We start from the raw sequence: 27,233 nt of genomic DNA, 5'->3' as shown, positions 1-27,233 counted from the left end.
ATCCGAGGGATGTTGGCAATTTGATCTCTGGTTCCTCTGCCTTTTCTAAAACCAGCTTGACATGAAACATCCTTTTTAAGAGTAAACCAACAGAGGTGACTTTGTTGATGTGAACCCTCTAAAGACACTTTACATACTATCATCTGTGGATTTAACCTCTGCCCAAGAATTGTAGGACCAAGGTATCTGTGAGGGTTCTGTGGGTACTAGAGAAATATGAATCCGTATTAATTTAAACCATACAAAATTGCCAATATTTGACTTGACCTACAAAAATGGTAATTTTGTATGCATGCACACTAAGTTGCTTCAGTCATGTCTGACTCTTTGAGACCCTGTGAACTGTAGCCCGCCAGACTCCACTGTCTGTGGGACTCTTCAGGCAAGAATACTGGAGTGGGTTGCCATGCCCTCCTCCAGGGGTTCTTCCCCACCCAGGGATTGAACCCGCATCTCTTTATGTCTCCTGCGTTGGCAGGTGGGTTCTTTACCACTAGCGCCATCTGGGAAGTCCGATGGTTCAACCTAATACCACTACTGATATGTCTAAAAGCATATTTCAGTTTTGTACTTTTTAATGAATGGCACGTAAAATTTAAATCTTGGGCTCTTTTGGGTTAGACTATGCATGTGTGCTCAGTCATGTCTGATTCCTTTTGACCCCATGGACTGTAGCCCTCCAGGCTCTTCTCTCCATGGGATTTTCCAGGCAAGAATATTGGAGTGGGTTGCCATTTCCTTCTCCAGGGGATTTCCTGACCCAGGGATTGAACCCACATCTCCTGAGTCTCCTGCATTGCAGGCAGATTCTTTACAACTTGAGCCATTGGGGAAGTCCTGTTATTTCCTGGTTAAACGCATTCAAGCAGTAAAATTCATGTTATTTGCTTTTACATTAAAGAAGAAACAGTAAAATAAAATCTCCTTGGTTTTTTTTTTTTCCCCAAATAGTTTTAAAATGTTCAAATTTGAGCTCGATTTTGTGGAAATTTAAGCCTCAGGCAGTGGGAGAAGGTACGTTAAAAATCCATATTTCCTGTTGGATATTAAGCAAAAGAGCAAATCTTTGACTCTTTTAAGCGAGTGACGTTAAGATTGTCAACTCATGAGTTGAAACTTGTTCTGACTATGATACATGACTGAGCAAAGATTAGAGGAAATTAGTATCACAGAGAAAGAGATCCCTTTTTTTTGTTGTTTTGTTTTGCTATATATGTGGGAGAGATGGAGGATCGGGAGTGCGTAGGAGAAGTGTGAGAGGGGCTGTGGGAGAAGAAGTGTTTAAAATGTTCAGAGGAAACCGAAATGCAGAAAGGGAAATGTACACTGGGGTACAGGTTTCCAAAACTAGCTACTCAGACAAGTGCTTCCACTGTTGTCTTCAGCACTATAGTAAGCTTTTGAACTTCTCTCTGTGTGGTCTGCTGGGAATACTCTATCTTCTCAGGAGCCACGGGGTGATCCTGCCACCCTGGCCTTAGGAAGCTCCATTCAAAAATCCTTCTTCTTCTCTGAAATCCCCCCTCGTAAGTAAAGGGAATTTACACCCTCTCTCCTCAACATTCAAGTAAAGAAAAGTACTTCTATTTCTTCCAATTCCCTCCTCCCAAGTGTTTGATGAATGGTTTTATATTTGTATCTAGGAGCAGTGGTGTGGGCTAGGAAATATTTTTATACATCCGACATGGCCTTAAGACCATCTAGTCTACATTTATTGAATACCTATAACCTGCTGGAGGCTGCACCACGTACTGGAATCAATAAAAATAAGACTTGCGTTTGCTGTCAGAGAGATCACAGCCTCATGTAGTCACCTTTGAAATGTAAAAGTGGACTCAGGCGAGGAAGGACTCTGCTGCGCTTCTGAAATTCTTTTCTCATGGGGAATATTGCAAATCCTGTAATTCCACCATTTGAGAGTCAGTGCTCTGGCTTTAAGCTTTTAAATCCTATTAAAATCTCAGTGTAGTTGGGATGACACTTTGCCTTTTTCATGGTATTCAACTTCAGGGTGAACTGGTGCATCTGATTTCTTCCCAGAAGGGTAGAGTTTCACTGAGGGTTCATAGAAAGAGCATGGGGACACTAGAACCCCAGATACACACAGGGTGTGGGGGGAGAGCTCATGGACTAAAAGTGTGTGGGATGGCCCAGAGGTCAGCTTTCAGCCAGCAGGGGCACCGTCCCTGGGTTAAGAAGGGATGACCATCAGAAGGCCAGTGTTCGAGGCCGGCTTAGAGAGCCGTGGGCACTAGGATTGCTGGGACTACTGCCCAGAAGGCAGGACCATGTCTGTGTCAGGCACCAGGCTGGGTGCCTACACCCTGGCGCACTTAAGCCCCCTAACAATTCTTTGACGTACAAGCCTGCCCTATTTTGCAGAGGACATTTAGTTCAAGGAGGCCAAGTAATTGTCCAAAGTTCTCAGAGCTAGTTAGCAAGTAAAGCCAAGTTCAGATATCTCTCTGTCTTCAAAGCCAACATTTTTCCTTCCTTTTTTTTTTTTTTGCTCTTCAAAAAATAAAGGAACCTAGTCAACTTTAAAGGCCAAATGCTCTTCTAGGGGAAATCGTTTTCAATGAGTGGCCACTTGAGGACCAGCTTATGACAAGCCAGATGAAGACAACTTGAATGTGAGAACAAATTTTATTTCTGACATTTTCAAGGGTAGAAACAAATGCACTTGATAGTGTCCTTTGAGATTTAGTAAAAAAAAAAAAAAATCTCCCCCTCTGCAGGTATGCTCTCTCTCAAGCCCTGTAGACGGCTAGCTGTCCCCTGCTGACTAACTACAGTGGAATGAAATGACACCCTGTTGCTCTGCCCACTTACTTAGCCCAGTGCAGGGCTGCCGTAAATGCTTCATAACACGAGAAAATGGAGACTCAGTGAGGCTGAGTAATTCGTCGAAAATTAGTTAGGCATTATGTGGTAGAAACTGGATTTGAAAACTAACCTGTCAGATTCACAAACCCTTGCTTTTAGCTAGTGGCTCTCTGGGTTCTGATACATTTTCTGGGGCAAGACAGATAAGTCTGCATTCATTTCTACAGAAGGGCCTTGCAAATGGTTTAACAGCACAACAACAACAAAGGGCAAGCATTTATTAAATCCTTGTGCCAAATGTGGCACCAAACGTACATGCATTATTTTGACTCTTTCTTCTAACACCCCTATAAATAGACATGGTCATCGTTTTGTGGCTGAGGAAACTGAGACAGAGAAGTAAATTGCCCATGTTCACAATTATAAGTCTAGAGTCAAGATCCAGATCCACTTTTTCCCCCTTTGTGTATGTACTTTATTTTTACCTTATAGAAGTAGTTATAACTTTTAAAAATAGTGTATAAATAAACATAGGTATAAGTCAGCCAGAGCAGTATAATTAGTATGTATTTAAGGGAATTAGAACTTTTTTTCCCAGCTTAAAATAAGAATTTTTATAACACAATAAACACCTACATCATAGATTCTTTTGAACCAAATGGCAACTATATATGTATATATATAAGACAAGTACCGGTATGTTGTAGGTACCAAAAACACCTTGTTTGGTGCAATCACTTCGGATTGTAAAAAATAAGTATCATCTGACATCTGGATGCTAAATAAAAGAGCTGGAGGGCTAAATAAATGGAGTCACTCTACCCACTTTCCTCTTTCCAATTCTTGGGGTTTAAAGTTTATTTATAGGTTTAACAGATATAGTCCCATACCTACTCTCTCTTCTTCAGTAACTCCAGGATGGTAGCTGTAAGAAACTTTAAAGCTTGACCTCTTTCTGAATTTCCCAAAGTATTTCTGCACTTTTTTTTCCCCCTCAATGAATCTTGTCAAGGTTCTGTATAAGGTCTGTAATATTATTTTCTCCCAAGGTACAAGGAACACTGAGGAATATTTCTTCATTTACTCTATAGAGGTCCTTAATTGGTGGAAACTGTATGTACTTTTTTTTTTTTTCCCCTTTTTCCTCATTGGCTGCAACACACGGCATGCAGGATTTTAGTTCCCCGACCAGGGATGGAACCCCACTACCTGCAGTGGAAACATGGAGTCTTAAGCACAGAACTGCCAGGGAAGTCCCTGGGTGTACTCGAGTCTTCAAAATACTTTGTGTTAAAAAGACTTTGTGTTAAATCAGCTACAGATGGGCCAGTGGCCCAAGAAGTAGTTAACTCTTGAACTGGGTGAGAGAGGTGTTAGGGGCCCCGGCCCTCTGTAAAGTTGAAAAATCCACCTATAACCAGTAGCTGGGTCCTTCCTACATGTGGTTCCTCTGTATTCATTGTTTTGCACTCAGGAATTTAACCAATTGAGCATAGATAGTCTAGTACCATAGTACTTCCTATAGAAAAAAAATCTGCACCTAAGCAGACTGGCAAAGTTCAAACTTGTGTGGTTCAAAGTCAGCTGTATTGCCTTTCATTTCAATAACCTCATAGGCATCGACAATCACTTCTTTGTGGATGTTTCCCCACTGCTCATGATCTTTATCAGTTTTTATATCCGAGTTCAGATCCTTCTGAGGATCATCAACAATGATAACTCCACTCCACACAGGAACACTTGAGTCTCCACGTTTTCCAAGGATCCACCCATGACAGCTTTCAGAGTGGACACCAAGCTTCTGCCCAACCAAGAAGGGAAATGAGCAGTGTCCAGATTATGGCCACTTCCAATAATACGACTTTTGGGAAATTCATTCAACTTCCAGGCTACATGAGATATCCATTAGATTAGAAACAATAATCAGTTTGCCAGCCATGGGGACTGTATTGGATAATATGTTAAAACATCAAAGAGAGTCACGTTTCAGTGGATTAAATTAAGGTGTGTTTCTTCTCCTTCCTGATGTGTACCTGCTGTGATAATCACTAAGCTGGAGTCTGCAGTGACAAGATAACCTTTCCTGCAAACAGCATTTGGCATTTTCATAAAAGGACTGCCATGTTCAAGATCTGGTGTTTCGTCATTCAATTTGCCTTCATCAACATCCACAGAGGCAAGTTCATCATTCACATCTTGTAAAACATGGTGATAGGAGAGGCCATGCCAACCAATCTGCTTCCTATGTCCTATGGTGAAGAATGATCTTGGAAGCGAAATTCATCATAAATTCACGGGTGACAGGGGTGAAGAGCAGCGAGATGCCTGCCTCCTGCAGGGGACACTAAGCCATCCTCAGGTGAAGAAAAGCCCCACGGTGCCCACTCTAAGCTGGCCCTTAGAACTCCTGAACCCACCTCATGTCTGCTTACACAAGACGGGGAGGAGGAGACTGGAGAAAGCTCTGAAAGCCCAGCATCTCCCTCCCCTGCTACTGTGCAAGGCCACGCCTGCCACCCAGGGACCTCCCCAGGCCTTCACCCGGCCTCCAGAAAGGACTTCTCCCATCGGCTCAGACTAAGATAGTCGAGAGGCTTATTCTACAGCAAGTGAATCGTAGAGTGAGCCTTTTACAAACCCATGGTGGCTTCCATATTGATATACATAATAAACCAACCCAGGTCCCTAGAATGATTAGTTTTCAATGTGAATGCCAAGTCATATCCACATTTTCTGACCCCAGAGCCAATAAGCTTAAGCATTACTATAGCTAACCCCATCTCCCTTGTTCTCATGCTCGCTTCAGGACATCCTAATTTCTCCTTAACTTTCTAATATATCTTGTACTAATCTTTTGTTTCTTGATTTCAAAAATGCAGCGACTGGAATGGTCCATATAGCCCTAGGAAGGGTCTAACCAGTGTGAAGGTCAGAAGCTTGTCCCCTTTCTAGGCCTGAGCAGCGTATTTCTGTAAATAGGTCCTAGGTACATATTCTGACATCATCATCAGATGGTACCTTGTGGTCACCTAGAACCATAAGATCTTCTGCTAAGAAGCTACTGCCTTATATCTTCATTCTAAATTGGTGCAATTAATTTTGGGAACTGTATTCTCCCAGATTGTCTGCCTTAGCAAGGAATTTTGTATGTGTGGTTAAATATAAGCAGTCAACAAGTATTTACATGGTTTGTGCCAGTAATTTTGTTCCTTATGGCTACTTACTACATTAATACCTCTTGAACCTCAGTTGTTTTTTTCATTGGAAAATGGGAAAAGAATGTATTCCCTGCTAATGTTGTAGGAAATCCCATGGACAGAGGAGCCTGAAAGGCTACTGCCCACGGGGTTGCAAAGAGTCAGATATGACTTAGCGACTAAACAACAATATTGTGGGAGGTTCAAATGAGATAATGCATAAAATGTAAAGTGATGTTATGATCACAGATAATCTAGGTTTTAAGACCACACGAGAAAGGTAATTATAACTGCTCAACCCATAATCACAGAAACTATAGCCTACAGTTCCTTTCACTATCCCAAACATAAGATCATCTGTCCAGATTTTACCAAGAAGAACATTTTTACTATTCTTTCCATCAATAGATGTCTCAAGTTGGCTTTCATTGCCCTATAGTGGTTTTTATATGAACCCAGTGGTTATGTTATATGAACCCGGGTCTTCCTCATTGCTGGCAGATTCTTTAACTGTCTGAGCCATCAGGGAAGTCCCTGTTATATGAAAGACATAATTATTACTCTTTTATTTTGAAGATGTTAGTCTTAAAACATTCTTCAAATACTGTTAGGTTACACACATTCCTGTCAGCCGTAATCCTTAAAGAGTCAATTGTAGGGACAGTTTCCAACATCTTCCAGGGCAACGTGGATATAGTGTCATGGAGTATTTTACTAGGTCTTCACTCAGAATCTACTGACTTAATTAACTTTATTCATTCGCTCATGAAATATTTATAGGATATCTATTATGTGTCAGGAAAGCAAGATAGACATTGTCCTGGCTTACAATCTAGTGAGAAAAGTGGAGCCTTAAATGTGTTGTTAACAAATTAGAGTGCTAAGTGTCATGACGGGGGAAGTGCTGGGTCTGTGAGTCTATTCAGGTGGGTACCTAACCTGGGGGCATCTCTGTGTGTGTTGAGAGCGATTTTGAAAGAGGGTGTTCAGAGAGTGTAACAAGTGGATGTGATCTAAAGAATGAGTGTGTGTGTTTAATCGCTCAGTCATGTCTGACTGTTTGTGATCCCGTGGACTGTAGCCTTACCAGGCTTGTCTGTCCGTGGAATTTTCCCAGACAATACTGGAGTGGGCAGCATTCCCTTCTCCAGAGGGATCTTCCTGACTCGGGGAAAGGATGAATAGAAACAATCTATTTAGGAGAAGTGGGTGAGGAGCGGAGAATAGATAATGTGAAGAAGGGGGTTTTAAGAGATGAGGCTGCACAAGCTAAAAAAAAAAAAAAAGAAAGCTATATGGAAGAATTTTGACTTTATTCTGATAAGTAAATTATAATCAAACTGAAAAAACATGAATGCATGCCTTCAATTTTTAGTTTTTAAAAACTTTTATTAAAGGGAAATCTTTAGTAATTAGTCCTAAATGAAATGTTTGGAACCTTCAGTGCTTCTTCTTAATATCCCAGAGTTCTCTCAAACACACATCCCTAGACTGTTGGAGCTGGAAGAGTCCTCAGACACCACAAGCGTCCGGCCTTTCACTTTGTGGGACTGTGAGGGGGCGTGCTGTGCCCAGCTGTGTCCCTCTGCAGCCCCATGGACTGCAGCCCACCAGGCTCCTCTGTCCAGGGGATCTCCCAGACAAGAATACTGGAGTGGGTTGCCATTTCCTCCTCCAGGGAATCTTCTCACTCCAGGGACTGAACCCGTGTCCACCTGCATCTCCTGCATTGCCGGTGGATTCTTGTCCACTGAGGCACGGGTGCTCAGGAATTGGTCAGGTTTCATCGCGTGTCTGCCGCTGGGAACTGTTTGCTTTTCCCTTTATGGGTCCAGGGCTCAAATGCCTCAGCCTTGATCAGAGGCCTGATGAGTCTCCTGAATCTCCTGTCTTGTTGACTCCAGTTGGTTAGGATTCATGAGCGTTCCTAGTTTTTACTTCTGCGTTGGACTTCATGCTCTTCCCTAGGGGTCTAATGAAAAGATGGTCTATCTTGGACTTCTGGGGAGAGTCTGGGAGGTCAGCTCATTTCTGAGGAGAGCATGAGTCCTCCCCTGATCACATCCTCACAAGACTGTCAGGGTTAGCCTCTTCTCTGAACGCCTGTGTCTCTCTGTACTTTTCTTCTGCCATCACTCTGGGTAGACCTACTCACTTCTTCTAGACTGCATGTATCTTGAGGACATGACAAATGACTTCGTCATCACTACATCCTGCATAGCAAGGGAACGCAGAACCTGAAGACCTCTATCAAGTTTGCTGTAGTCGGGGAAGGGTGGATAAATGAACAGACTGGGATATCTCATTTCCTAACAGAAGTTTTAAGTAGATATTGGTGTAAGGGAATGAAAAACCTATTATCTTAATAGATTGCAATCAGAACTTTTCTCAGGGAAAAAAACTGAGATTAGAAAATACAATGAAGTGAATGGAGAGTCTCTTACAATTGAGCAAAAATGACAGCTCCGTTTTTAATGAGAAATGACCATGAATTGGAAGGTAATCAGAGATGAAAGAAGTCAGGAGTGGAGGAAAATGAGAAATCTGTGCAGCGTGAGAGAGTTCCTAAAGGACTTTACACCAGAGATAGCTGATGCTCGTTTTAAAATGCTTCAGGTCTGATGTGAACTCACTGCCATCTTTTTGAACTGAGGTGTACTGTCTACTATACAAAGGAGATGCTGGTAAACACTCGATGTCATTTATGCTTAATACAGAAAGTGTGCTTTTCTGTGAGACTTGCAATTCTGGGACAACTAACTCACATCCATATGTATTGAACATGGAAGCAGATTTTAAAAAATGAAAGTAAAATGTAGTTTCCAGCCTCCTGAATTCTATCACAAATCTCTGAGTAGAATAATAAAAATACATGAGAAAAATGGTCATAGTTTAGGGCAGCTTCTGTTGCCCTAAACTATGCCTATTAGCGATATAGGAGATAAATATTTTGTAGCTTGAATCACAGCATCATTCAACAAGGTCGATTAGGAATGTTTTTCTCCAGGGTAGATTTTGAACAGAGAGAAATAACAAGCAATTAAATTATATGGAAGATTAACTATTGGCCCTTCACTGACCCTTCTTTTCCTTTCCTTCAAGCAAGAGAATCATCGATTAGTCTATGTTCAGGGAGGAGCAACATTTTTCATTTTCAGCTGTTCTCAAGCAGTCTTGTTTGGTGGTTAGGGCTCCTGGCTGATTCTTAGCACTTTGTGTCTTTAAAAAATGGGACTCTCATAAGAAAAGAAAAAAAAAGAGAGGAAAAAAACAGCAATGAAGTCACACATTTTACTTAACATATTAATTCACTTTTATTCTATGAATTATACGTATATATTATATACATGCTATGTGCTGGGCTAAGTCGCTTCAGTTGTGTCTGACTCTGAGACCCCCATGGACTGCAGTCCCCAGGGCTCCTCTGTCCATGGGGGTCTCCAGGCAAGAACACCAGAGTGGGTTGCCATTTCCTCCTCCAGGGGATATATATACACACACACATATAGGCCATTGTGTAGCATGTGGGATCTTAGTTCCCTGACCAGGGGTTGAACCTGTGCACCCTGAAATGAAAGGGCAGAACCTTAACCACTGGACTACCAGGGAAGTCCTCTGAATCATATCTTAAAACTCTATCATTAGCATAACAATCAGTTTTAATAGGTACAACATTACAAAAACTCAACAGGCCAGATACCACTGGTGATTGCAAGTGTATGCAATATCTATCTCTTACTGCCATCTTGTGGATTCTTGGAGAATAACCACAGTGGTAATGTTTTCATTGAATCTGGGAGCACCCGGTTTGGATGCCACAGTGTATGAAAATAACTGAGAGAATGAATAAGAAAAGAGCAGCTAAATTACCAGGTTTCATTTAATGTTATGACTTTGGAGGTACCATTTAACTTCTCTGTGGCTTGGTTTCTTTGTGCAAAGTGGGTATCACAGATAATGGTGTGTTTCTTGTCTGTCTCAAGGTTGCTTTGAAAATTAAAACATAAATTGCTCTGTAAATCAGAAAATACTATTCAGAAACAATGACTTATTATCCTTGTCCTCATATAGTACTACTAGATTAAGGATGTGTGTTAAACTGCTTCAGTCATGTCCTACTCTTTGCAACCTAATGGACTGTAGCCCGCCAGTCTCCTCTGTCCATGGGATTCTCCAGGCAAGAAGACTGGAGTGGGTTGCCATTTCCTCTCCCAGAGCATCTTCCCTACCCAGGGATCGAACCCAGGTCTCTTACGTCTCCTGCATTAGCAGGCGGGTTACCTAAACATTTTGTGTGTAACACGGTAAACATGATTCAGACTGAAGAATCAGGCTTCTGATTCAGATTCTGAAGGTGCTGTTTGCTGTATCCTGGAGTACTAGGTTTGTAGGCCACAGCATGTGAAAATACAGTAACTGGGAAAAAAACTACAAGAAGAGAGTAGGTCAATGTCCAGGTTTCCATTTAATTGTGTCACTTTGGATGCACTATTTAACTTCTCTGGTTTTTGGAGTGATTTGCCTTGTAAGTCTCTGAGGACAACAGAGTCGATGTTCCCAATGACAAGAATCCTTAGAGGTTATTTCTCCAGGAGCAGATACTTATGTGGGCTTGGGGGCTGGAAAAGTGGGTATTTTCTGATTTACTAGTTTGCTGATGTGCAAGTGGGTCCTGACATCCTCAAAGCACAGCAGGTATGCAGCCTAGAAAGAACTTTTTCTGGGAAAGAAAATGCTACCCTTGGGATACCATCTACCCATCCGCACCTCAGTCATTTCTCTTGTAAGCTTTGCGTCTTGGTTTTCTCTCTCTCAGACTGCATTGCAACTAGAAAACTGAGGCGATATGTTGGCTCATAATGGCAGAAGCAATCTAAAAAAATTATCTGAGCATTTCAGTGAAAAATTTGAAATAAACAGTTAAAGGCTTTTCCTTCCCCTTAGGGAATATTTATTCAAGTTCTTTCATTTGCTAAGGTATTCATCACTCACAAACACCCCTGAGTGTGGAGCCCTGGGTTAGACCCTATACATCTACCCTCAAGAAAACTCAAAATCTTCTGGGCAAAATATTCATGAAAACAAATCAAGACCAAAAGGAGAACACAGGATGTCACTGAAGAATTGTGGGGAGACAGGTTTGGGAGAAGGTGGGAGGCCTGCTCTTCTTGTATTTGAGTCCTGCTTAAACGCTTTCTGTAAACACTTTCCTTCAGCTTCCTCCATACTTAAAATTCTCTCTCTGAACTCTCGAAGCTCTTAACAATCTAGTTAATCTAAACTAGTTCACCTGGTGATCATCTCAGGCACACTGCCTGGTTAGTTTTCACCAAGCCAGTCTCTATCCTCACTTCTCTACCTGCAGTTTGATCTTAATAATTAAAATGTCTTTCTAAAATTGTCATTTACAAATGATAATCACATGGTTTCAAACGTAAACTTTCATTCCTTCCTTTCTGATATTAAAAAATATTTTGACTAAAAACATGTTCTCAGCATCTACTATATGTCAGGAATTCTGGTTTCAGAAATTGTCTGCCTTCAGTTTTTAGACATAATTTCAGAGCATGAGTCCCCACCCCTCCCAACCCAATTTGCTTCAAAGTGGGAATTTCCATGGGGGCAATATGTGAGAGGACTTTCTACAGGTTGAACAATTTTATATCCTGGAGCTGCGGTAGCATCGGTCTGGCTTTATTCCTTTTTCTGGCCCAAGAGTTTCTTCATTTCCACTATATACTGTCCAGATTCCTTACGTCCCTTAACATGGTCTTATTTAAGGATTTGCCTCCACCCTCCTTGCTCTGACCTCCCATTAGACCTGAGGACCTGGAGAGCAGCGACCCCTCTATTTAACGCTGTGTTCCTAAAGCTGGGCATATCATGGTCTTCACGTGGGTCCTATTTCTGCCCTGCATGTGCTTCTCCTGCCCTTTCCATCACCCTCATGAGTCACATGCAGACCTGCACACCAACAACGGAGTTCACGCCTCATGATCCACGATTTCTTCTGCTTCAAATCCTGCAGTTGCTCAGAACCTGGGCGGAAGTTAGGAAGCAAGGGCCAAAGCCTCCCTGGGGAATTTAGGGGTGGTCGAGAGAAGGGGCCCATGCTGGGCAGAGTGCTGCTGACGGGGTGCTCATGGACTCCTCTAGGATGTCAGTCACTTAGCGCAATCATCGTGGTCAGGTGGGAGTGGTGGTGATGATAAAGAAGACAAGGTGATATCAAGGAACTTAACATGATTGATTTAAGTAACAACATAGCAGGAGGAGAAGATGGAAACAGTGTGATTGCTCCTTTCCGTCACACTGGCCACGCATATAACCACGTTCATGCCCTGTCTCTTCGCTGGGTTACTGCTCCATGCAGGTGGGATCAGTTCCTTATGTACCTTTCTCTTCCTTACATCACCTAGCATAGCACTTGATGATCATACTGTCATTAACTGAAGGTGAAAGTGAAGTTGCTCAGTCGTGTCCAACTCTTTGTGACCCCATGGACTGTAGCCTACCAGGCTCCTCAGTCCATGAAGTGCCAGACCCTGTTCCTGCTCTGGGAATATAGCAATAAATAAAATGGACCAACAGGAGATACTGAATGAACCGAAGAATTAAAACATAAGAATTTCAGTCAAGTAAATGAAGCGTTTTCCACCTCTTCCTTCCCTCTTTCTCTAAATATATGTAAATATATATATATGTATGTGTGTGTGTGTGTGTGTGTGTATATATATATTTAGGTGAATTGATAAATAAAACACCAGTTTTCTCCCCTCTATTAGATCATTTCTATCAACTGTTATAATGACCCTCCAATTAAGAAAAATTTATTGAATGAGTTTTTGGCATGTATTGTTATAAATACTGTTATAATTGTCCTCCAATTAAGAAAAATTTATTCAATGATTTTTTTTTGTATGTATTGAGGTGATTGTAAGATTTTTAGAATTTATTTCCTTTATTAATACAGTCAATTATGATAATTGATCAAAAACATTTTTTTGAAGTATACTTGATTTACAGGGTTGGGTTGGTTTCTGGTGTATAGCAATGTGATTCAGAATATATATATTCTTTTACATATTCTTTTCCATTCTGGTTTATTACAGGATATAGAATATAGTTCCTTGTGCTATATGGTAGGACCTTGTTGTTTATCTATTTTATATATAATAGTTTGTATCTGCTAGATAATTGATTTTTAAATATTAAACTAAACCTCTCACTCCTAGGAAGAAAAATCACAACTTGGTTGTGACCATAATAATCTATATACATATGGATTTGGTTTGCTCATATTTTGGTAAAGATTTTTGCATCTATATTGTTTAATTCTTATAAGAACTCTACAAGGAAGATAATTATTATGATCCCCACTTTACAAATAAACAACTGAACCTTTTATTGTTTGGTTGCTCAGTCATGTTGGACTCTTTCCACCACAAGGACTGCAGCACGCCAGGCTTCCCTGTCCTTCACTATCTCCCAGAGTTTGCTCAAACTCATGTCCATTGAGTTGAGGATGACATCCAACCAACTCATCTTCTGTCACCCCCTTCTCCTCTTGCTCTCAAGTTTTCCCAGCATCCGGGTCTTTTCTAATGAGTCAGCTCTTCACATCAGGTGGTCAAAGTATTAGAGCTTTAGCTTCAGCCTCAGTCCTTACAGTGAATATTCAGGGTTGATTTCCTTTAGGATGGACTGGTTTGATCTCCTTACAGTCCAAAGGACTCTCAGGAGTCTTCTTAAGCATCACGATTCAAAAGCATCAATTCTTTGGCACTCAACCTTCTTTATGGTCCAACTCTCACATCCATACATGACTACTGGAAAAACCATAGCTTTGACTGTACAGACCTTTGTTGGCAAAGTAATGTCTCTGCTTTTTAATATGCTTTGTAGGTTTGTCACAGCTTTTCTTCCGTGGAGCAAGTGTCTTTTTATTTCATGGCTGTGGTCATTGTGAGTAGTGATTTTAGAGCTCCCCCAAATAAAGTCTGTCACTGCTCCCACTTTTTCTCCATCTATTTGCCATGAAGTGATGGGACCAGATGCCATGATTTTAGTTTTTTGAATGTTGAGTTTTAAGCCAGCTTTTTCACTCTCCTCTTTCAGTTTCATCAAGAGGCTCTTTAGTTCCTCTTTGCTTTCTCCCATAAGGGTGGTGTCATCTGCATATCTGAGGTTATTGATGTTTCTCCTCGCAATCTTGATTCCAGCTTGTGAGTCATCCAGGCTAGCATTTCACATGAAGTACTCTGCATATAAGCTAAATAAGCAGGGTGACCATATACAGCCTTGATGTACTCTTTTCCCAATTTGGAACCAGTATGTTGTTCCATGTCTGGTTCTAACTATTGCTTCTTGACATGCATACAGATTTCTCAGGAGGCAGGTAAGGTGGTCTGGTATCCCCATCTCTTTAAGAATTTTCCACAGTCTGTTATGATTCATTCAGTCAAAGGCTTCAGAGTAGTCAGTGAAGCAGAAGTAGATGGTTTTTTGGAAATTCCCTTGCTTTTTCTGTGATCCAATGGATGTTGACAATTTGATCTCTGGTTTCTCTGCCTTTTCTAAAACCAGCTCATACATATGGATGTTCTCGGTTCATGAACTGTTGAAACCCAGCTTGAAGGATTTTGAACATTGTCTTGCTAACATGTGAAATGAGTGCAATTGTGTGGTAGTTTGAACATTCTTTGGCATTGCCCTTCTTTGAGATTGGAATGAAAACTGACCTTTTCCAGTCCTGTGGCCACTGCTGTTTTCTGGCAAATTTGCTGGCATATTGAGTGCAGCACTTTAACAGCATCTTTTAGCATTATAAACAGGTAGAATTCCATCACCTTCACTAGCTCTGTTCATAGTAATGCTTCCTAAGACACACTTGACTTCACACTCCAGGATATCTGGCTCTAGGTGAGTGATCACACCATTGTGGTTATCCAGGTCATTAAGACCTTTTTTATAGAGCTCTTCTGTGTATTCTTCCCATCTATTCTTAACCTCTTCTGCTTTTGTTAGGTCCTTACTGTTTCTGTCCTTAATTGTGCCCACCTTTGCATGAAATGTTCCCTTAGTATCTCTAATTTTCTTGAAGAGATCTCTAATCTTTCCCATTGTATTGTTTTCTTCTATTTCTTTGCATTGTTCACTTAAGAAGGCTTTCTTATCATTCCTTAGTATTCTTTAGAACTCTGCATTCAGTTGGGTATATCTTTCCCTTTCTGCTTTGCCTTTCACTTCATGATTATTAATCATGAGATTGTGGCCTACAATTCTCTTGCAATGTTTTGGTATCAGGGTATGTTGGCCTCAAAATGTAGTAAAAGTATGATTTTAAAATTTAAAAAAAAATTGCTGTTATAAAACAAAACAAACTCTACCCTCTAGTGACCATCCTATTTTATTCTCCCTTTTAGCACAACTCAAAGGAGATACCTGTACTCATTGTCATTAACTTCTCTCCTTTTATTATGAAATCCGCTTCATACAGTTTCTCACCCTATTACGCTACAGAAACTGCTTTTTCATTTGATCCATAAGTTATTACATTCAGCAGTCCCGTCTTAACATGACTTACCAGCAACATTTGACAGTGATCCCAGCCTCTGGAAATATTTAGCTCCTGGGGTCCTCCTGGATTTCCTCCTACCTTACTGGTTTTTCCCTTTTGTTCCCTTTGCTGCTTCCCCCTTTTCTCCCCAAGGAGGACCTGGCCACACTCCAGGACTCAGTCTGTCTACCTCTGTTACCTGCTCCACCTGTCAGGCCATCTCTGTCTCAACTAACAGTATTTCTTCTTGTGCGCTTTTTCAGGTAGAAAACCTTGAAGTCATCCTTCACATCTTCCTTTCTCTTTAGGAAGAGAAAGGAAGCTTTCTCCACACCCAAGCTTTTAGGAATCTGTTAACTGTCTCTTCTAAACACATCCAGAATCATTCCTCACCTCCTCCCCTTCGACCACAGCTGCCCCACCTCCATTATTCAGGCCAAGTCCCAGCTGGCCTCCTGCTTCCATCTTTGTCCCTTGACAGTCTGCTGTCAACATGGCGGCCGGAGTGATCGTCTCACAGCGTGAGTGAAATAACGTCCTGTCCCTCTGCTGACAGCCCCCTCATGGGGGCCGATGAGGCTGTGCCCTCTGTGACTCACCCGTTACCTCTCTGTCCTCATCTCCCAATTTCCTTCTCTTCCTCCTGGTCCCACCAGAGTGAATTCCTCAAATATAAAAGGCAGAGCCCTTTCTGCATCCCAGAGGTCAGCCTGGCCCATTCTCCTTTCCTTCATTCTTTGCTAAAATGTCACTTCCTCAGTGTGGTCCACTCTGACTACCTTATTTAAAACGTTTAACTCCTCTCCCAGCACCTCAAATTCACCTTACATTGCTCTTTTGGTTTTCATTGCACTATCATGTCCTAACAGATTATATAATTTCATTATCCGCTACTTTAAAAAAAAAGGTTTTCCCACTAGAATATAAGAAGCACTGTGAGGCAGCGATTTTATTTCTTTTCTTTCTTCCCTTTCTACCTCTCCCCTCCTTCTTTTCTCTCTCTCTCTCCTCTCTCTACCTTCCTTCCTTCCTTTCTTTTATATTTCTAACACTTAAAATAGTGCCTTACATATAATGGCTGGTGAAGAAACTGCTATTGCATGAATGCATAAATGAATGATTAGTACTCATTAGGCACTGCATCAATGGCTTAAATATTTTATTTATGCTCACAATAAGGCTGAGAGGTATTATCATCCCCATTTTACAGATAAGGAAATTAGTGTCCTAAGTGATAAACTTGATAAAGCTCACAAAGTTTTAGAGCCTTTCCACCTAGACAACTGGGCTTCCCAGGTGGTGCTAGTGGTAAAGAACCTGCCTGTCAATGCAGGTAGATGCTGGAGACAAGGTTTTGATCCCTGGGTGGAGAAGATCCCCTGGAGGAGGGCATGGCAGCCCACTCAGGTATTCTTGCCTGGAGAATCCATGGATAGAGAAGCCTGGCTGGTGGGCTATGGTCCATAGGGTCACAAAGAGTTGGACATGACTGAAGGGACTTTGCACAATCGCACCTAGAAAACTATGCTGAGGAGATGATATTAGGTAGAGCAATCAGGATAGGGAGGATGTGGCCTGGGCATAGCAGCAGAAGCCCTCAGCATAACCATGGCCAGGGTTGCTTGTAATTGGAAATACATAGTTGTTCTCTTCAAATGATTATTTCCTTTTTGTCTTCAAAGTACAACCCAGTATTAACTTTCCTGGAAATCTATCCTGGATTCTCCCAAAAGATTAATTCAGCAGGCCCCTTGTGGTCAACACTGGAGAAATGACTTTGACTTTAGTGTAAGAAGGAAGACGAGGTAAAAGAGATTTATTGTGTACTTCCTAGGTGGTGGGTACTTTAAATGGTCTGATTTCCATTATCCTATAGGATAAAATTCTGAGACTCTGAGACTCAGAAAGTTTAAATAACTTGATCAAGATCACAAGATGAGTAAAAGGGGAAGCTAGGACTGGATCCTAGGTCTGCCTGATTTCTAAGTTAGTACTTTTTTTCTTACCTTCCATACCAACCTCACAAACTCTATCAACTCTAATCATGCAGTTTCTCTGTGTGACACTATGATTTATTATGAGAAATATACATTTGGTCTTTGTTCCTGTTTCTGGTTCAGAGCTCCTAAAACCCCTGGAATTTTTCAAAGTGATGACAGAAAGACAAAGGTGTCCTTTGTTGTGTTAATGACTCCACTAGGGATGGAGGCTGGTTGCTGGGAGAACCAACCCTGTAAGAACATTCAGTCTTCCCTCCTCCTCCTCTTCCCCCGCCCCTTCACCAGCCCAAGACCTAATGGGAGAGGATGGGAGCTGCAAACTGAGTTCAGTCACCTATGGGCAAAGATTTAATCAGTTATGCCTATGAATGGGGCCTCCATGAAATGAGAGAGTGTGGAGAGCTTCTGGGTTGTTGAACACGTGGGGACGTGGGGAGTGTCATCCCTGGAGAGAGCATGGAAACCCTGCGCTTTCCCCACGCCTTGTCCTGTGCATCTCCTCCATCAGGCTTTTCCTGAGTTATATCCTTTTATAACAAACTGGTGATCTCTAAGTAAAATGTTTCTCTGACTTCCATGAACCGCTCTAGCAAATTAACTGAGCCCAAGGAAGGGGTCATTGGAAATGTCAACATATAGGTGACCCACCAGGTGGTCAGAAGCACAGGTGACAACTTGGACTTGCGACTTGTTTCTGAAGTAGTGGGGTGGGGCTGGGGGCAGCCTTATGGGGCTGAGCCTTTAGCCTGTGGAATCTGATGCTACCTCTAGGGTCAGGGTTGAGTTTAATTAATAGGACACTAAGCTGGGCCTCCCTGGTAGCTCAGTCGGTAAAGAATCTGCCTGCAACCCAGGAGACCCTGGTTTGATTCCTGGGTTAAGAAGATCCGCTGGAGAAGGGATAGGCTACCCACTCCAGGATTCTTGGGCTTCCCTTTTGGCTCAACTGGTAAAGAATCTGGCTGCAATGTGGGAGACCTGGGTTCGATCCCTGGGTTGGGAAGATCCCCTGGAGAAGGGAAAGGCTACCCACTCCAGTATTCTGGCCTGGAGAATTCCATGGACTCTATAGTCCATGGGGTCTCAAAGAGTCAGACACGACTAAGCAACTTTCACTTTCACTTAGCTGGTGTCAAGAAATGGCATGTTGGGGTGGGGAATACCTGCCCCCACCCATACAGATAATTTGCATGTGGAAATTGGAGGCCAGAACACTCTGCTTAAACCCTTTCCACAGGCTTCTGCTGCTCTTTCATCTTCATTCCCTCTTAAGACCTAAGAAGGTGCATGTGGTGCCTTCTTCCTCACTAATCTCACCCTCTCTGAATTCCCTCTTTCACTGTATCTGAATCACCTCACACACTGCGCTCTCCCTGTCTCCTGGGCCAGTGGACAGGCTGTTCTTCCATTTCATGTTTTCTTCCTTGCCCAGCCCCTTGGTCTGGTTGTCTGTTCTATATCTTTCAAGGCCAAGGTAAGATATCATTTCTTTAGAGACATACTCCTGGTCCCCTAGTCTAGAGCAGGTCCCTTGTGTATGTGCCCCTTTGGTAGCACATTCAGAACTCAAATTTGCAAACTCCAGGAGGGTAGAGACGGGACCCATCATATTCATCGTGTGCGTGCCCAGGTGCTGAGTCGTTGCAACCCCAGGGACTGTAGCCCACCAGACTTCTCTGTCCATGGGATTTCCCAGGTAAAAATCCTGGAGTGGGTTGCCATTTCATCCTCCAGGGGATCTTTCCCCACCCAGGAATTGAACATGTATCTCCTGCGGCTCCTGCATTGGCAGGCGGATTCTTTACCACTGAGCCACCTGGGAAACCCATCATATTTACCACTATATCTCTGATCTATGGCACTGTCTTATTCAGGGTAAGACAATATATTTTTCATATTTTTATACATATATTTTCTTTATTTTTTCTGTCTCAACCAATAGTAGAACTGGAGGCCATACTCCATTGGATGTGATCCTCATCTTTCTTAAAGACCAAAATGTGGATTCAATACAAAAGAACTGATGATTCTTCATTTATTAGAAGGCGTTTGTAACTGTTTCATAGAGCAACACAGACTTCTCAGACAAGATACATTGGTTTGTAAATCCCTTAATCTCAGGAAGACATTTTTAATTACTGTGGGACACAATGTGATGGAAACAGAAAATCACTATTAGAAACATTATTCACGGTCCACAGACATTGGCAGAGTCCATATCCTGTCCTTGCTTGAATCGCTTGTCGGCATGCTCAGATGAGCAGAGCCAGGAGGGCACTGCCAGCTGCCCAAATGCTGGCCCAGGCCCTTCCCAAAGGAGGCCTCTTTCCAGGAATCATTTGTCCTGTTTAAGAAACTATTATGAATCTCAAGATCTTAGATCCAAACTATTCCTCATACAGAATTCAGTGAGCCACATGGTCCCTAACGGACACTTATCATTTAGCTGGTGTGTCCAAATATCCGTCTTCTTTGGGGGCAATCCAAGACTGGAAGGAGGCACCGTCTTGTCCCCCCTAGAAAGGTGGGGGGCACAGCTCGAGTAGGGTGCCCAGGCAGATATGCCTGCCGGGAACTCGGAACCACCACACTGAGGTGTAAGACACATGGAGAGAGAGAGATGTTTTCACGCTCCCCCAGGAGTGTGGCTGGGCTTTCAGTGACCTGTGATAATGACCTCAAGAACAGCATCCTTAACAGACTGACCTTCAGCAGAATTTCCTTCCTGGCTTCTGAGCTTGGTTCCCCAGCCTTTCTGGGGTTCAGTGAGCTATCTGTTCTTTCCCTAATAAATTCCTTTTCCATTTAAGTCACTCAGATGTCTGTTGTCTGGAACTCTGGCTGGTAAATCCAGTATGGCGCTCCCGGCAGGCACATTCCTAGAGTAGTTAGCATCACAGGCAAGGAAGCGGGTTGTGACAGGAGACCTATGCCTGGCTTCAAGTTAGAAATTCACTGGACCCTTCACTTTCCTCCTGTAGAAAATGACAAGGTGATCATCTTCCTACCTATCCTGAAGGGATGCTATCAGAATCAAATCAAGATAATGTCCACAGGAAGGGACTTGGTTCATAGAAATGGTGAGGCAAATTTAATAGTTATGAAGGCTTAGCTAGCATAATGCTAAGTCACTTCAGTTGTGTCCAACTCTGTGTGACCCCATCCCTGGGATTCTCCAGGCAAGAACACTGGAGTGGGTTGCCATCTCCTTCTCCAATGCTGAAAAGTGAAAGTGAAGTCGCTCAGTCGTGTCCGACTCTTCGGGACCCCATGGACTGCAGCCTACCAGGCTCCTCCGTCCATGGGATTTTCCAGGCAAGAGTACTGGAGTGGGGTGCCATTGCCTTCTCCATGATAGTTAGAGGCAAAACCAAATTGGAGCTAAAAATCAGTCCACTCAGTTGAGGATTGTGAGTTGACCTCTCACAGGTCAGCACAGGTTCCCCTTTATCAGGGGTCAGCTGTGATAGGGCATTTTCAATGTGTACATGAAGAAGGCTCAGGATCAAGTGTTGCTTCACCCTTTGAGGCTTGCATCATCTAAGCAAGGCTCTTTATCGCTTAATAGCCTTTTGGAAGAAGAGTATATTTCACAAACAGATTTTAAAACAAGCATTATGATAGTTATTTGGGCTTCCCAGGTGGTTCAGTGGTTAAGAATCCACCTGCCAATGCAGGAGACATGGGTTCGATCCCTGGGTTGGGAAGACTCCCCTGGAGGAGGAAATGGTAACACGGTCCAGTATTCTTTTTGTTTTTGTTCTTTCTTTCTTTTTAAATTAAGGATAATTTATATTACGATGTTCCTGCCATACATCAACATGGATTGGCCATAAGAATACATATGTCCTTTCCTTGTGAGCCTCCCTCCGCTCACCCCATCCCATCTCTCTAGGTTGTCGGAGTCCTGGTTTGAGTTCCCCGAGTCATGCAGCACACTCCCCCTGGCGATCTAATCACGTGTGCTAGTGTATACGTCTCCATGACACACTCTCCCTTCGTCCTACCCTCTCCTTCCTACTCTCCCGTGTCTACAAGCCTGTTCTCTGTCTGCATCTCCACTGCTGCCCTGCAAACAGGCTTCTCAGTACCATCTTTCTATATTGCATATAGATGCATTAATATATGATATTTACTTTTCTCTTTCTGACTTACTTCACTATGTACAATAGGCTCTAAGTTCATCCACCTCATTTGCACTAACTCAAATGGTTTCCTTTTTATGTCTGAATAATATTCCATTGTGTACATGTATCATAGCCTCTTTATCCATTCATCTGTCGATGGACCTCTAGGTTGCTTCCAGGTCCTGGCTGTTGTAAATAGTGCTGCAACGAACACTGGGGTACATGTGTCTTTTTCATTTATGGCTTTCTCAGGGTATATGCTCAGTAGTGGGATTGCTGGGTCATATGGTAGTTTTATTCCTAGTTTTTTAAGGAATCTCCATACCGTCTTCCATAGTGGTTTTATCAATTTACATTCCCACCAACAGTGAAAGAGGGTTCTCTTTTCTCCACAACCTCTCCACATTGATTCTTTGTAGATTTTTTTGATGATGGTCATTCTGAACAATGTGAGGTGATATCTCATTATAGTTTTGATTTGCATTTCTCTAATAATGAGCAATGTTGAGCATCTTTTCATATGTTTGTTAGCCATCTGTATGTCTTCTTTGGAGAAATGTCTGTTTAGGTCTTTTGCCCACTTTTTGATTGGGTTGTTTGTTTTTCTGGTATTGAGTTGCATAAGCTGCTTGTATATTTTGGAAATTAATCTTTTGTCAGTTGTTTTATTTGCTATTATTTTCTCCCATCCTGAGTGTTTTCTTTTCGTCTTGTTTATAGTTTCCTTTGCTGTGCAAAAGCTTTTGAGTATGGTACCGGCACAAAAACAGAAATATAGACCAATGGAAAAAGAGAGAAAGTCCAGAGATAAACCCATACGCCTATGGGCGCCTTATCTTTGACAAAGGAGGCAAGAATATACAATGGGGCAAATATACGTTCTTCAATAAGTGGTGCTTGGAAAACTGGACAGCTACGTGTAAAAGAGTGACATTAGAACACTTCCTAACACCATACACAAAGATAAACTCAAAATGGATTAAAGACCTAAATCTAAGTCCAGAAACTATAAAACTCTTAGAGGAAAACATAGGCAGAACATTCTATGACATAAATCACAGCAAGATCCTCTGTGTCCCGCCTCCTAGAGTAATGGAAGCAAAAACAAAAATAAACAATTGAGACCACTCTAGTATTCTTGCCTGAAAAATCCCATGGACAGAGGAGTCTGGCAGGTTATATAGTCCATGGGGTCGCAGAGTTGGATATGACTGAACAGCTGAGCATGCATGCATGCTGATCTCTGAGAGTTCCTGTAAGTCAATTAGGATAGAATATGTCTGATTTGGAAAATATATTCCATTGCCAGAAAGCTGAAAGTTTTAAGATATTCTGAGTCTTCAGGACAGAAGGGGTTCTTGGGGCCAAGGGTTCAGATGAATACAACTGAGAAGAGCCCTAGGAGTCCAGGCTGCCTTCAGAGAAGTGGGCAAGGATGAGTCATTGATTCATCCAGTAACTTTTGCCCAGTAACTGTGTTCTGTGTTAATCAGTGAGCAGATGCTAACACACAGTCCCTGCCCTCAGGGGAAGCTTCAGAGGTTTTAGATATTGCTTTCAGTCTCCTCAATTTTAGAATCTATGTGTACAGTGGCTTCCTGTGGTAGCTCATATTTCTCCTTGTAAATAGCTTATTATTTCAGGAATTTATGTTTTTCTCACCAACTGGACTTAGAGTGCAGGCGGCCTCAGACATAAGCAAATTGCCAAGTTCAATTTTTTTTCTAAAGGCTAGCACTGCAGAAACAGCATAGCTTTGATATCAGAAGCAATGGTCATTCAAATGACACCTTTGAATGACCATCTTTGTGATTCTGGGCAAATAATTGAATTTCTGTAAGCCTTCAACCTGACATGGCTGTTATTAGGATTCAGTGAAACCATAATGTGATTTCAGCACAGATACTCAAAAATATTAAGCATTTTATTCCTAATTCTCCACTGTTGCTGCTTCCTCAGAGTCCTCTTTGTTGGGGACCTTTTCCTCCAGAAGCCTTCCCACACCCCAGGCTGGGCACAGCCTTTCCTTTGTGCCCATGTGGTCCCCAGGCTTTATCATTTACACTTTCCATGTTATTTTGGAAATAACCTATTTATTTGTCTGTCTCCCCTTATAAGTCTATACATTCACTAAGGGCACACTCATCTAGTAGTTTCTGCTGCTTAGTGGATGCTTAGGAAATGTCTTGTGGATTGGTTTTAGGCAAATAGATTAATAAATTATGTAAAGAATATGTATATAAAGAATATCCCTTATCCAATCCTTCATGTGCTGCTTCTAATTTCTCCTGCTGTTTGTGGGGGATCTTTTTCAATAGAGGGAAATATTTCCTTCACTTTAGATTTTTGGTTTGCACTCTCCCTACCCCATCCCCTCAGCTCTATAGTTAACATTTTAATGTGAAAATGTTACTTATCCCAAATAAAACACCTGCATGAGTTTTTCTGGAGATCAATTTAAGGCAGAATTTCTAAAAAGTATGTCCAGTTAGATAGTAACTCATATTTCAGCAGCAGGGGTGGGGGGATATTCTTTAGTTAGGTAAGGTTAGAAAATGCTTTAATAGCATTTCTTTATTTGTTTTAAAGAACTTCTTAGATCCTTATTTGATCACAAACCTTTTTTTCATCTAGTGTTTCACAGATCTGGTATTAGGTAGAACATATATGTAGAAATATCACTTTGATAAAAGCTGAAATTGGTATCAGTGAACTGAATTTCAGACTTTGAAGGCTCCTTTTGGTTGAGTCCTTCAGTAGTTGTCCTGTGGGTTAGCAGAGATCTGATTTTACATGATTCCCAATGTACTATTTTTGCAGCATGTCTACAAGTAGTGAGATGTGTGTGTGTAACAGGTGGCGGGCTAGGGGTCCACAAGCAGCAGGAGGAAATAAACCGCAAGTGGCAGACGTTTCCTTTCTTTTCTAATCCTGTGTTGTCATGACGACGCCTGGTTTTGACTGAACTTTTCTCGAGCCTTGAGCTAACTAATGCATTTTTCTTATGGAAATATTTTTCCTAAGCTATGTTAATGAACTATGTATTTGCTTGGAAATCTGCCTTTTTTCAAGATTCATGTCAATTGTTTTATGGCCAGGGATGACTCACTCTGTGCCAATGCTGCTCAAAATGCATGTTGTGGGAGAGGAACCTGGTGCAGCTCTCTCAGTTTTGAGGCCTTTCTTTTATCTGATTCAGTTCAGTTCAGTTGCTCAGTTGTGTCCGACTATTTGCGACCCCATGGACTGCAGCATGCCAGGCCCCCTGTTCATCTGATTAGCAGCTTGTTAACAGGTATAAAACTCCTTGCTAAAAACTAGCAAGAGGGCACTCTTTCTGTCCCCTTCTGATGTCTGTGTCAGAAGCTTTCTCTATCCCTTTTAGACTTTAATAAAACTTTGCTACACAAAGTCCCGAGTGGTCAAGCCTCATCTCTGGCCCTGGATTGAAATCCTCTCCTCCAGAGGTAACCAATTCCTGTGTAGCACACGGCTCACAGCTGCAACCTTTCATACACACACACACACACACACACACACACACATATGTATATATGTAAAACCAAACTGATCACATGGATCAGAGCCTTGTCTAACTCAATGAAACTATAAGCCATGCTGTGTAGGGCCACCCAAGATGGACGGGTCATGGTGGAGAGTTCTGATAAAACGTGGTCCACTGGAGAAGGGATTGGCAAACCACTTCAGTATTCTTGCCTTGAGAACCCCATGAACAGTATGAAGAGGCAAAAAGATATGACACTGAAAGATGAACTCCCCAGGTTGGTAGGTGCCCAATATGCTACTGGGGATTGGTGGAGAAATAACTCCAGAAAGAATGAAGAGACAGAGCCAAAGTGAAAACACCACCCAGCTGTGGATAGGACTGGTGATGGAAGTAAAGTCCGACACTGTAAAGAGCAATATTACATAGGAACCTGGAATGTTAGGTCCATGAATCAAGGTAAATTGGAAGTGGTCAAACAGGAGATGGCAAGAGTAAGCATTGAAATTTTAGGAATCAGTGAACTAACGTGGACTGGAATGGGTGAATTTAATTCAGATGACTGTTATATCTACCACTGTGGGCAAAAGTCCCTTGGAACAAATGGAGAAGCTATCATAGTCAACAAAAGAGTCCAAAATGCAGTACTCGGATGCAATCTCAAAAAAGACAGAATGATCTCTGTTCGTTTCCAAGGCAAACCACTCAATATCACAGTAATCCAAGTCTATGCTCCAACCACTAATGCTGAAGAAGCTGACGTTGAATGGTTCTGTGATGACCTACAAGACCTTCTAGAATTAACACTAAAAGAAGATGTCCTTTTCATCATAGGGGACTGGAATGCAAAAGTAGGAAGTTAAGAGATACCTGGAGTGACAGGCAAGTTTGGCCTTGGAGTACAAAATGAAGCAGGGCAAAGCCTAACAGAGTTTTGCCAAGAGAATGCACTGGTCATAGCAAACACCCTCTTCCAACAACATAAGAGAAGACTCTACACATGGACATCTCCAGATGGTCAATACCGAAATCAGATTGATTATATCCTTTGCATCTGAAGATGGAGAAGCTCTCTATAGTCAGCAAAACAAGACCAGGAGCTGACTGTGGCTCAGATCATGAACTCCTTATTGCCAAATTCAGACTTAAATTGAAGAAAGTAGGGAAAACCACTACACCATTCAGGTATGACCTAAATCAAATTCCTTATAATTATACAGTGGAAGTGACAAATAGATTCAAGGGATTAAATCTGATAGACAGAGTGCCTGAAGAACTATGGACAGAGGTTCATTACTTTGTACAGGAGGCAGTGATCAAAACCTTACCCAAGAAAAGAAATACAAAAAGGAAAAATGGCTGTCTGAGGCGGTCTTACAAATAGCTGGGAGAAGAAGAAAAGCAAAAGGCAAAGGAGAAAAGGAAAGATATTCCTATCTGAATGCAGTGTTCCAAAGAATAGCAAGGAGAGATAAGAAAGCCTTCCTCAGTGATCAATGCAAAGAAATAGAGGAAAACAATAGAATGGGAAAGACTAGAGATCTCTTCAAGAAAATTAGAGATACCAAGGGAACATTTCATGCAAAGATGGGCTCAACAAAGGACAGAAATGGCATGGACCTAACAGAAGCAGAAGGTGTTAAGAAGAGGTGGCAAGAATACACAGACGAATTGTACAAAGAAGATCTTCATGACCCAGATAACCACAATGGTGTGATCACTCACCTAGAGCCAGACATCGCGGAGTGTGAGTCAAGTGGGCCTTAGGAAGTATCACTATGAACAAAGCTAGTGGGGGTGATGAAATTCCAGCTGAGCTATTTGAAATCCTAAAAGATGATGCTGTGAAAGTGCTGAACTCAATATGTCAGCAAATTTGGAAAACTCAGCAGTGGCCACAGGATTGGAAGAGGTCAGTTTTCATTCCAATCCCACAGAAAGGCAGTGCCAAAGAAAGTTCAAATTATTGCAAAATTGTACTCATTTCACGCGCTAACAAGATTATGCTCAAAATACTTA

The 27,233-nt window shown here is 42.0% G+C and overlaps 1 protein-coding gene and 1 pseudogene across 32 annotated transcripts in view; both read right to left on the bottom strand.

Moving 5' to 3' along the window:
• The window catches only part of DLG2 (discs large MAGUK scaffold protein 2), a 2,236,304-nt gene that overhangs the window by 371,654 nt on the left and 1,837,417 nt on the right, over positions 1–27,233 (bottom strand). The gene's annotated exons all lie outside the window — the stretch shown is intronic.
• Positions 564–16,077, bottom strand: LOC122430949 (annotated as a pseudogene).

The sequence above is a fragment of the Cervus canadensis genome, chromosome 29 (genome assembly GCF_019320065.1).
Source record: "Cervus canadensis isolate Bull #8, Minnesota chromosome 29, ASM1932006v1, whole genome shotgun sequence".
NCBI lineage: Eukaryota > Metazoa > Chordata > Mammalia > Artiodactyla > Cervidae > Cervus > Cervus canadensis.
Note: the sequence above shows the minus strand (reverse complement) of the source record. Positions and strands in the feature narration are given on the sequence as shown.